Source organism: Meles meles, chromosome 1 (assembly GCF_922984935.1).
Source record: "Meles meles chromosome 1, mMelMel3.1 paternal haplotype, whole genome shotgun sequence".
Classification (NCBI taxonomy): domain Eukaryota; kingdom Metazoa; phylum Chordata; class Mammalia; order Carnivora; family Mustelidae; genus Meles; species Meles meles.
In genome coordinates this window covers 46693719-46706415 of record NC_060066.1, presented here as the reverse complement: position 1 = coordinate 46706415, position 12697 = coordinate 46693719, and positions in this window count along the sequence as shown.

Here is a 12697-nt window from a genome sequence, read left to right as displayed (position 1 = left end):
CTCAAGAAAGTCTTGACAACTCATCTGTCAGTGATCCTCCCTATATGAGCCAGATTCTCATATATACTGTTCCCTTTTCAATAATGAGATGTGGTGAGCAGAAAATCATACGTTGGTTTATTCACTGAGTGATGAGAGAAGTGATCCTCTACCCCACAAGGTTTATTAACACATATAAGAGTTGTGAGGATGTATTGCTACTCTATATTCCTTATGCAAATAAGAGCACTTGGCACAGGAGCTCAATGCTTGGACTACAGAGCCTGGGTAAAACTGCAGAAAAGAGCTTTCTACCGTAAGAAAGGATATTTGTCCTCCGTTGCGGATCCAAGTATGTTAATGTGACTCCTGGCAATTCCCATCTCCTTTGGGGACTATGGATAAATAGAATAAAGTTAGGGCAAAAAGTACCAGACTTGGAGGCTCTAATTCCCACTGGGAATCCTCCTTAGGGTATAGTAAATGCCCTCACATAAAATTCCCAATACTTTGCTAAAAGTAGGAAGAAGAGAGATACACTAGAGTTGGTGCCCTGCAGCTACAAGAAAAAGCACGGACTATGAAAGTTACTCCTTATTTCCAGGAATTCAAATTTCCAAGTGTTGAACAAAATTTGGAGGAAAGTTGATAAATTAGCTAAAACCTAAAAATGAAATGGAAACAAAGCTATTGCAATTAAGCAAACTATCCTTTTGAAAAAGTAATATTATTTCATTACAACCAGGTGATATGCATTCACTATTAAAATACAAAGCTTATTTCACTCACTTACTTGTGGAGCATAAGGAATAACATGGACAACACTGGGAGAAGGAGAGGAAAGAGAGCTGGGGAAAATTGGAGGGGGGGACAAACCATGAGAGAATGTGGATGCTGAGAAACAAACTGAGGGTTTGGGAGGGGTGGGGGGTGGGGAGTTAGGTGAGCCTGGTGGTGGGCATTAAGGAGGGCACGTATTGCATGGAGCACTGGGTGTGCTGCATAAACAATGAATCTTGGAACACTGAAAAAATAAAATTAAATTTCAAAAAAAGATAAAGCTTAGCACCAGAAAGAAAAGTAAAAAATGAGCAAAGTTCTTATCATCCAGAAACAAGTATTAGTAACATATTGACATATATTCTAGGTGTTTTTATACATCTAAAACCTATTTTTTGTAAAATGGGATCAGACCATATACACTATTTTATAAACTTCTTTTCCTCCACATTGAATACTTTTCATAACTGTTAATTTATGTATATATAGTAATTTGTTTATTTCAACATTTTCCAAAATATCTTGTATGAAACCACTAGTTCCACAACATATAGTTTAAGTATTTTAAGGGGACTATAGCATGCTGCATCTTCTAAATATGCTATCATGAAAGATTTTTTTTAGAAATCTCTCTGAATTAATGTTCCTGAGAACACATTTTAGGAATCACTTTCTAAGTGAATTCAAGCACTGATCTGAGTCTATACAAAGAACATTGGACCTTGTTGTTAAGGAAGGGAATTATCAAGAGAAGAAAAGATGAGGGGCGCCTGGGTGGCTCAGTGGGTTAAAGCCTCAGCCTTTCACTGAGGTCATGATCCCAGGGTCCTGGGATCGAGCCCTGCATTGGGCTCTCTGCTTGGCGGGGAGCCTGCTTCCTCCTCTCTCTCTCTCTGCCTGCCTCTCTCCCTACTTGTGATCTCTATCTGTCAAATAAATAAATAAAATCTTTAAAAAAAAAAAAAGAGAGAGAGAAGAAAAGATGAGGTTCAGAAGTTCTTGCCTCAGGGGCTCCTGGGTGGCTCAGTTGGTTAAACAGCTGACTTCAGTTCAGGTCATGATCTCAGGGACCTGGGACCAAGCTCAATACTGGGCTCCCTACTCGGGGGAGAGTTTGCTTCTCCCTCTCCCTCTGCTACTCTCTCATTCACACTTTCTCTCTCTCAAATAAATGAAAAAAATCTTTAAAAAAAAAGAAAGAAAAAGAATTAGAAGAAGAAGAAGTAGTAGAAGTTGTTCTTGCCTCAGTGCAAGAGCCATGACCTATCTCTAACCCGACAAAAGAAACCCCTGAAACTCATGGTTCTCCAGGGGAGATAACAGATAAGGATTTGATGCTAATGACCTTGCAAGTAAGGAAAGGTAATTTTGTCTAATCTTTCCTCTATTCAAATAATCCTCAGAAACTCAATGGCAATGTCTTCAGCCATAGTATGTTGTCAAGTCAGGAGAATAAAGCCCTAGGTACCTGTCTTTGGACAAACGGCTACCAACTAACCTCTTTGTCAGGTCCCAGAGTTGCAAAAGGTGGCAGGAGAGAATATGTGACTCAGATTTAGTACCCCAACCATTCTCTCCTTCTTTGGAGATGACTATAATGTGGTGTCGACCAACAGAACATAGGTAAAGTGTGTATAGAAAAATGGTAGGCTTACAATGGGATCTCAACTAGAAATAACCCTTCTTATGGGCAAAATCCCACATAGAGGGCAAAGCCCTTGAACTGGTGAGGATTTTGATATCTGTCTATAGAAGTCATCTAAAACTTTTTAAAAGGAAGTGGGATCCAGGGTGCCTGGGTGGCACTGTTTGTTAAGCATCCAACTCTTGATTTTGACTCAGGTCATGATTACAGGGTTGTAAGACTGAGCCCTGTGTCAGGCTCTGTGATCAGCATGGAGTCTTCTTGAGATTCTCTTTCTCCCACTGTCCCTCTCCCAACTTGTGCTCTCTATAAACAAACAAATAAATAAATAAATAACATGAAAAAAGAAGAAGAAGAAATGGAATCCATTCTGAAAGCCAGAGCTTCAGAACCATGAAGCTAAGAGGGAAACTCCAGATCTTCTTGGAAACATCTCACTTGGAGCAAGCAGAAATTGGTCTGGGTAATAATTCAGTCCTGGAACCAGGCAAGACTGGCCTTTTAGTAGGAAAAGTTTGAGTGTAAAGTCTTTTGGTTTTGTTCACATCAGGCATTTTTCAGATGTAGAGATTCTTACCCTAGCCTTTCCCCAACCACCACTGTTTGTTCTCTGCTACAGCCAAAAACAAGAGACTAGCAATGTAGATTTTAGAGAAAACAAATCTGAGACAAAAGGTACTGGAAAAAGATACTAACATAAAAGTAGCATAGATTATCCAAGACCCATGAAAAGCAGGAGCTTTGAAAAGGGAAGATTTCAGAGGGTCCATGACAGGAAGGATTTTTGTGAACACTTGATAAATTTCCCCAGTAAAACAATATGAAAGTTTAAGATCACAAAAGAACATTAAAAATGCAGATGAAAGAGAGGAGTCAAGATGGCGGAGAAGTAGCAGGCTGAGACTACATCAGGTAGCAGGAGATCAGCTTGATAGCTTATCTAAACATTGCAAACACCTACAAATCCAACGGGAGATCGAAGAGAAGAACAGCAATTCTAGAAACAGAAAATCAACCACTTTCTGAAAGGTAGGACTGGTGGAGAAGTGAATCTAAAACGACGGGAAGATAGACCGCGGGGAGAGGGGCCGGCTCCCGGCAAGTGGCGGAGGAACAGAGCACAAAATCAGGACTTTTAAAAGTCTGTTCCACTGAGGGACATTGCTCCACAGGCTAAACCAGGGTGAAGCCCACGCGGGGTCAGCGTGGCCCCAGGTTCCACAAGGTCACAGAAGGATCGGGGGTGTCGGAGTGTCGCAGAGCTCACAGGTGTTAGAACAGAGAAGCCGGCTACAGAGACAGAGCCGAGGACTGAACTCTCAGCTCGGGGTTACCTTGAACTGGTCACGGGCTGGGTGAGCTCGGAGCGTGGCTGGAGGCCGGGGAGACGGGAGTGATTGGGTGCTTTCCTCTGGGGGCGCACTGAGGAGTGGGGCCCCAGGCTCTCGGCTCCTCCAGACCGGAGACTAGGAGGCCGCCATTTTCATTCCCGTCCTCCGGAACTCTACAGAAAGCGTTCAGGGAACAGAAGCTCCCGAAAGCGAACCCGAGCCGATTACTTAGTCTGGCCCCCGGTAAGGGCGGTGCAATCCTGCCTCGGGCAAAGACACTTGAGAGTCACTACAACAGGCCCCTCCCCCAGAAGATCAACAAAATATCCAGCCAGGACGAAGTTCATCTATCAAGGAAAGCAGGTTCAATTCCTAAGACAGCAGCGCAATTCCAGAGGAGGAGAAAGCAAAGCACGGAACTCATGGCTTTCTCCCCATGATTCTTTAGTCTTGCAGCTAATTCAATTTTTTTTTTCTTTTTTCAATTTTTTTTCTTTTTTTCTTTTTTCTTCTTCTGCTAAATTTTTTAAAACTTTTACCCTTTTCTTTTTTAACGTTTTTTGACTAGTTTATCGAAATATATATATTTTTTCTTTCTTTTTTATATTTTTTCTTTATTGTTTTATTCTTTAAATTTTTTTCTTTTTTTTTGTGAACCCTTTTTTATCCCCTTCCCCTCCCCCATAACTTGGGGTCTCTTCTGATTTGGTTACAGCGCATTTTTCTGGGGTCTTTGCCACCCTTTTAGTATTTTATTTAATCCTTCATATCCTCTTAGCTGGACAAAATGACAAGGCGGAAAAAATCACCACAAACAAAAGAACAAGAGACAGTACTGAAGGCTAGGGACCTAATCAACACAGACATTGGTAATATGTCAGATCAAAAGTTCAGAATGATGATTCTGAAGGTTCTAGCCGGGCTCGAAAAAGGCATGGAAGATATTAGAGAAACCCTCTCTGGAGAAATTAAAGAACTAAAATCTAACCAAATAGAAATCAAAAAAGCTATTAATGAGGTGCAATCAAAAATGGAGGCTCTCACTGCTAGGATCAATGAGGCAGAAGAAAGAATTAGTGATATAGAAGACCAAATGACAGAGAATAAAGAAGCCGAGCAAAAGAGGGACAAACAGCTATTGGACCACGAGGGGAGAATTCGAGAGATAAGTGACACCATAAGACGAAACAACACTAGAATAATTGGGATTCCAGAAGAAGAAGAAACAGAGAGGGGAGCAGAAGGTCTATTGGAGAGAATTATTGGAGAGAATTTCTCTAATATGGCAAAGGGAACAAGCATCAAAATCCAGGAGATGCAGAGAACCCCCCTCAAAGTCAACAAGAATAGGTCCACACCCCATCACCTAATAGCAAGATTTACAAGTCTTAGTGACAAAGAGAAAATCCTGAAAGCAGCCCGGGAAAAGAAGGCTATAACATACAATGGTAAAAATATTAGATTGGCAGCAGACTTATCCACAGAGACATGGCAGGCCAGAAAGAGCTGGCATGATATATTCAGAGCACTAAATGAGAAAAACATGCAGCCAAGAATACTATATCCAGCTAGGCTATCATTGAAAATAGAAGGAGAGATCAAAAGCTTCCAGGACAAACAAAAACTGAAAGAATTTGCAAACACCAAACCAGCTCTACAGGAAATATTGAAAGGGGTCCTCTAAGCAAAGAGAGAGCCTAAAAGCAGTAGATCAGAAAGGTACAGAGACAATATACAGTAACAGTCATCTTACAGGCAATACAATGGCACTAAATTCATATCTCTCAATAGTTACCCTGAATGTTAATGGGCTAAATGCCCCCAATCAAAAGACACAGGGTATCAGAATGGATAAAAAAACAAAACCCACCTATATGTTGCCTACAAGAAACTCATTTTAGACACGAAGACACCTCCAGATTTAAAGTGAGGGGGTGGAAAACAATTTACCATGCTAATGGGCATCAGAAGAAAGCTGGGGTGGCAATCCTTATATCAGATCAATTAGATTTTAAGCCAAAGACTATAATAAGAGATGAGGAAGGACACTATATCCTACTCAAAGGGTCTGTCCAACAAGAAGATCTAACAATTTTCAATATCTAAGCCCCTAATATGGGAGCAGCCAACTATATCAACCAATTAATAACAAAATCAAAGAAACACATCAATAATAATACAATAATAGTAGAGGACTTTAACACTCCCCTCACTGAAATGGACAGATCATCCAAGCAAAAGATCAACAAGGAAATAAAGGCCATAAATGACACACTGGACCAGATGGACATCACAGATATATTCAGAACATTTCATCCCAAAGCAACAGACTACACATTCTTCTCTAGTGCACATGGAACCTTCTCCAGAATAGATCACATCCTGGGTCACAAATCAGGTCTCAACCGGTATCAAAAGATTAGGATCATTCCCTGCATATTTTCAGACCACAATGCTCTGAAGCTAGAACTCAATCACAAGAGGAAAGCTGGAAAGAACCCAAATACATGGAGACTAAACAGCATCCTTCTAAAGAACGAATGGGTCAACCAGGAAATTAAAGAAGAATTGAAAAAATTCATGGAAACAAATGATAATGAAAACACAACAGTTCAAAATCTGTGGGACACAGCAAAGGCAGTCCTGAGAGGAAAATATATAGCGGTACAAGCCTTTCTCAAGAAACAAGAAAGGTCTCAAGTACACAACCTAACCCGACACGTAAAGGAGCTGGAGAAAGAACAAGAAAGAAACCCTAAACCCAGCAGGAGAAGAGAAATCATAAAGATCAGAGCAGAAATCAATGAAACAGAAACCAAAAAAAAAAAAAAAAGAAAAATCAATGAAACTAGGAGCTGGTTCTTTGAAAAAATCAATAAGATTGATAAACCCCTGGCCAGACTCATCAAAAAGAAAAGAGAAAGGACCCAAATAAATAAAATCATGAATGAAAGAGGAGAGATCACAACTAACACCAAAGAAATACAGACAATTATAAGAACATACTATGAGCAACTCTACGCCAACAAATTTGACAATCTGGAAGAAATGGATGCATTCCTAGAGACATATAAACTACCACAACTGAACCAGGAAGAAATAGAAAACCAGAACAGGCCCATAAGCAGTAAGGAGATTGAAACAGTCATCAAAAATCTCCAAACAAACAAAAGCCCAGGGCCAGATGGCTTCCCAGGGGAATTCTACCAAACATTTAAAGAAGAACTAATTCCTATTCTCCTGAAACATTTCCAAAAAATAGAAATGGAAGGGAAACTTCCAAACTCATTTTATGAGGCCAGCATCACCTTGATCCCAAAACCAGACAAGGATCCCACCAAAAAAGAGAACTACAGACCAATATCCTTGATGAACACAGATGCAAAAATGCTCGCCAAAATACTAGCCAATAGGATTCAACAGTACATTAAAAGGATTATTCACCACGATCAAGTGGGATTTATTCCAGGGCTGCAGGGTTGATTCAACATCCGCAAATCAATCAATGTGATATAACACATTAATAAAAGAAAGAACAAGAACCATATGATACTCTCAATAGATGCTGAAAAAGCATTTGACAAAGTACAGCATCCCTTCCTGATCAAAACTCTCCAAAGTGTAGGGATAGAGGGCACATACCTCAATATTATCAAAGCCATCTATGAAAAACCCACCACAAATATCATTCTCAATGGAGAAAAACTAAAAGCTTTTCTGTTAAGCTCAGGAACACGGCAGGGATGTCCATTATCACCATTGCTATTCAACATAGTACTAGAAGTCCTAGCCTCAGCAATCAGACAACAAAAATAAATTAAAGGCATCCAAACTGGCAAAGAAGAAGTCAAACTATCACTCTTCGCAGATGATGTGATACTATATGTGGAAAACCCAAAAGACTCCACTCCAAAACTGCTAGAACTTGTACAGGAATTCAGTAAAGTCTCAGGATATAAAATCAATGCACAGAAATCAGATGCGTTTCTGTACACCAACAACAAGACAGAAGAGAGAGAAATTAAGGAGTCAATCCCATTTACAATTGCACCCAATACTATAAGATACCTAGGAATAGACCTAACCAAAGAGGCTAAGAATCTATACGCAGAAAATTATAAAATACTCATGAAAGAAATTGAGGAAGACACAAAGAAATGGAAAAATGTTCCATGCTCCTGGATTGGAAGAACAAATATTGTGCAAATGTCTATGCTACCTAAAGCAATCTACACATTTAATGCAATCCCTATCAAAATACCATCCATTTTTTTTCAAAGAAATGGAACAAATAATCCTAAAATTTATATGGAACCAGAAAAGACCTCGAATAGCCAAAGGAATATTGAAAAAGAAAGCCAAAGTTGGTGGCATCACAATTCCGGACTTCAAGCTCTATTACAAAGCTGTCATCATCAAGACAGCATGGTACTGGCACAAAAACAGACACATAGATCAATGGAACAGAATAGAGAGCCCAGAAATAGACCCTCAACTCTATGGTCAGCTAATCTTTGACAAAGCAGGAAAGAATGTCCAATGGAAAAAAGACAGCCTCTTCAATAAATGTTGCTGGAAAATTGGACAGCCACATGCAGAAAAATGAAATTGGACCACTTCCTTACACCACACACGAAAATAGACTCAAAATGGATGAAGGACCTCAATGTGAGAAAGGAATCCATCAAAATCTCCAAAATGAGGAGAACGCAGGCAGCAACCTCTTCTACCCCAGCCGCAGCAACATCTTCCTAGGAACAATGGCAAAGGCAAGGGAAGCAAGGGCAAAAATGAACCATTGGGATTTCATCAAGATCAAAAGCTTCTGCACAGCAAAGGAAACAGTTAACAAAACAAAGAGGCAACCCACGGAATGGGAGAAGATATTTGACAGTACAGACAAAAGGTTGGAATATCCAGGATCTATAAAGAACACCTCAAACTCAACACACACAAAACAGATAATCATATCAAAAAATGGGCAGAAGATATGAACAGACACTTCTCCAATGAAGACATACAAATGGTTATCAGACACTGGAAAAATTTTCATCATCACTAGCCATCAGGGAGACTAAAATTAAAACCACATTAAGATACCACCTCACACCAGTTAGAATGGCCAAAATTAGCAAGACAGGAAACAACATGTGTTGGAGAGGATGTGGAGAAAGGGGAACCCTCTTACACTGTTGGTGGGAATGCAAGTTGGTGCAGCCACTTTGGAGAACAGTGTGGAGATTCCTCAAGAAATTAAAAATAGAGCTTCCCTATGACCCTGCAATTGCATTTCTGGGCATTTACCCCAAAGATACAGATGAGTGAAAAGAAGGGCCATCTGTACCCCAATGTTTATAGCAGCAATGGCCACGGTCACCAAACTGTGGAAAGAACAAAGATGCCCTTCGACGGATCAATGGATAAGGAAGATGTGGTCCATATACACTATGGAGTATTATGCCTCTATCAAAAAAGATGAATACCCAACTTTTGTAGCAACATGGACACGACTGGAACAGATTATGCTGAGTGAAATAAGTCAAGCAGAGAGAGTCAATTATATGGTTTCACTTATTTGTGGAGCATAATAAATAACATGGAGGACATGGGGAGATGGAGAGAAGGGAGTTGAGGGAAATTGGAAGGGGAGGTGAACCATGAGAGACTTTGGACTCTGAAAAACAACGTGAGGGTCTAGAAGGGGCGGGGGGTGGGAGGTTGGGGGAACAAGGTGGTGGGTATTAGTGAAGGCACGTGTTGCATAGAGCACTGGGTGTGGTGCAAAAACAATGAACACTGTTATGTTGAAAAGAAAAGAAAAAAAAATAAAGTGATATATGTTTAAAAAAAAAAAAGTATGGAAATCAATCCAATTCATTTGGAAGTTAGTGTAACTCCAAAAGCAAAACCTTAAATCTCACAAAAAGGAAAAAAAAAATTATAAACCTGCAGTTGTTTGATGATTATGTAGTTATCCACCTGAAATCTTATGTGGGAGGCCAGTTTACAAGGCCAACAGAAGCAGAAATGCTTTATAGAGAGGCTTCTTAGCCCTAACATTGTGGCTATATAAAGATCACTGTTTTAGTCCAAAATTGCATATAATATAAACTTAAAATCCTAACTAAAATAATCATAAGCTGATGAATAAAAAGAAACAACTATGTAAGTATTATCCCATAAATGTAGGCACGCTTTAATAGAAAATCTGTCAATATAAACCAAATCATTCCTTCAATAAGGGGAAAAATGGTTAAAACAACTATTTCCATTAAAAATGTTTTTGCAGATTAGAAGTGGAACACAACCTATTAATGATGACTAAGAACATCAGGTTCAAACCAACAACATCCATTATAGTGACCCTATGGAGTTTTGAGTACTTCCTCAAGCCCTTAAGACATTTTTTTTGTTTATTTTTTCCTTTTAATTTTTTATTTTTTTATAAACATATAATGTATTTTTATCCCCAGGGGTACAGGTCTGTGAATCACCAGGTTTACACACTTCACAGCACTCATCACAGCACATACCCTCCCCAATGTCCATAACCCCACCACCCTCTCCCAACCCCCCTCTACCCAGCAACCCTCAGTTTGTTTTGTGAGATTAAGAGTATCTTATGGTTTGTCTCCCTCCGGATACCATCTTGTTTCATTTATTCCATTCCTACCCCCTAAGCCCCCCATGTTGCCTCTCCACTTCTTCATATCAGGGAGATCTTATGATAATTGTCTTTCTCTGATTAACTTATTTCACTCAACATGATACCCTCTAGTTCCATCCACATCATCACAAATGGCAAGATTTCATTTCTTTTGATGGCTGCATAGTATTCCGCTGTATGTGTATATATATATATATATATATATATATATATATATATATATATATATATATATCACTTCTTCTATATCCATTCATCTGTTGATGGACATCTAGGTTCTTTCCATAGTTTGGCTATTGTAGACATTGCTGCTATAAACATTTGGGTGCACGTGCCCCTTTGGATCACTACATTTGTATCTTTAGGGTAAATACCCAGTAGTGCAATTGCTGGGTAATAGGGTAGCTCTATTTTCAACTTTTTGAGGAACCTCCATGCTGTTTTCCAGAGTGGTTGCACCAGCTTGCATTCCCACCAACAGTGTCAGAGGGTTCCCCTTTCTCTGCATCCTCTCCAGCATCTGTTGTTTCCTGACTTGTTCATTTTAGCCATTCTGACTGGTGTGAGGTGGTATCTCATTGTGGTTTTGATTTGTATTTCCCTGATGCCAAGTGATGTGGAGCATTTTTTTCATGTGTCTGTTGGCCATCTGGATGTCTTCTTTGCAGAAATGTCTGTTCATGTCCTCTGCCCATTTCTTGATTGGATTGTTTGTTCTTTGGGTGTTGAGTTTGCTAAGCTCTTTATAGATTTTGGATACTAGCCCTTTATCTGACATGTTGTTTGCAAATATCTTCTCCCATTCTGTCAGTTGTCTTTTGGTTTTATTAACTGTTTCCTTTGGTGTGCAAAAGCTTCTGATCTTGATGAAATCCCAATAGTTCATTTTTGCCCTTGCTTCCCTAGCCTTTGGCAATGTTCCTAGGAAGGCATTGCTGCGGCTGACATGGAAGAGGTTGCTGACTGTGTTCTCCTCAAGGATTTTGATGGAATACTTCTCACATTGAGGTCCTTCATCCATTTTGAGTCTATTTTCATGTGTGGTGTAAGGAAGTGGTCCAATTTCATTTTTCTGCATGTGGCTGTCCAATTTTCCCAAAACCATTTGTTGAAGAGGCTGTCTTTTTTCCATTGGACATTCTTTCCTGCTTTGTCAAAGATCAGTTGACTATAGAGTTGAGGGTCTATTTCTGGGCTCTCTATTCTGTTCCATTGATCTATGTGTCTGTTTTGTGCCAGTACCATGCTGTCTTGATGATGACAGCTTTGTAATAGAGCTTGAAGTCCGGAATTGTGATGCCACCAACTTTGGCTTTCTTTTTCAATATTCCTTTGGCTATTCGAGGTCTTTTCTGGTTCCATATAAATTTTAGGATTATTTGTTCCATTTCTTTGAAAAAAAAATGGATGGTATTTTGATAGGGATTGCATTAAATGTGTAGATTGCTTTAGGTAACATAGACATTTGCACAACATTTGTTCTTCCAATCCAGGAACATGGAATATTTTTTCCATTTCTTTGTGTCTTCCTCAATTTCTTTCATGAGTACTTTATAGTTTTCTGAGTATAGATTCTTTGCCTCTGTGGTTAGATTTATTCTTAGGTATCTTATGGTTTTGGATGCAATTGTAAATGGGATTGTCTCCTTAATCTCTCTTTCTTCTGTTTTCTTGTTGCTGTAAAGAAATGCAACTGATTTCTGTGCATTGATTTTATATCCTGACACTTTACTGAGTTCCTGCACAAGTTCTAGCAGTATTGGAATGGAGTCGTTTGGGTTTTCCCACATATAGTATCATATCATCTGCAAAGAGTGATAGTTTGACTTCTTCTTTGCCGATTTGGATGCCTTTAATTTCCTTTTGTTGTCTGATTGCTGAGGCTAGGACTTCTAGTACTATGTTGAATAGCAGTGGTGATAATGGACATCCCTGCCGTGTTCCTGACCTTAACGGAAAAGCTTTCAGTTTTTCTCCAATGAGAATGATATTTGCGGTGGGTTTTTCATAGATGGCTTTGATAATATTGAGGATGTGCCCTCTATCCCTACACTTTGGAGAGTTTTGATCAGGAAGGGATGCTGTACTTTGTCAAATGCTTTTTCAGCATCTATTGAGAGTATCATATGGTTCTTGTTCTTTCTTTTATTAATGTATTGTATCACATTGATTGATTTGTGGATGTTGAACCAACCTTGCAGCCCTGGAATAAGTCCCACTTGGTCCTGATGAATAATCCTTTTAATGTACTCTTGGATTCTATTGGCTAGTATTTTGGTGAGAATTCTTGTACCT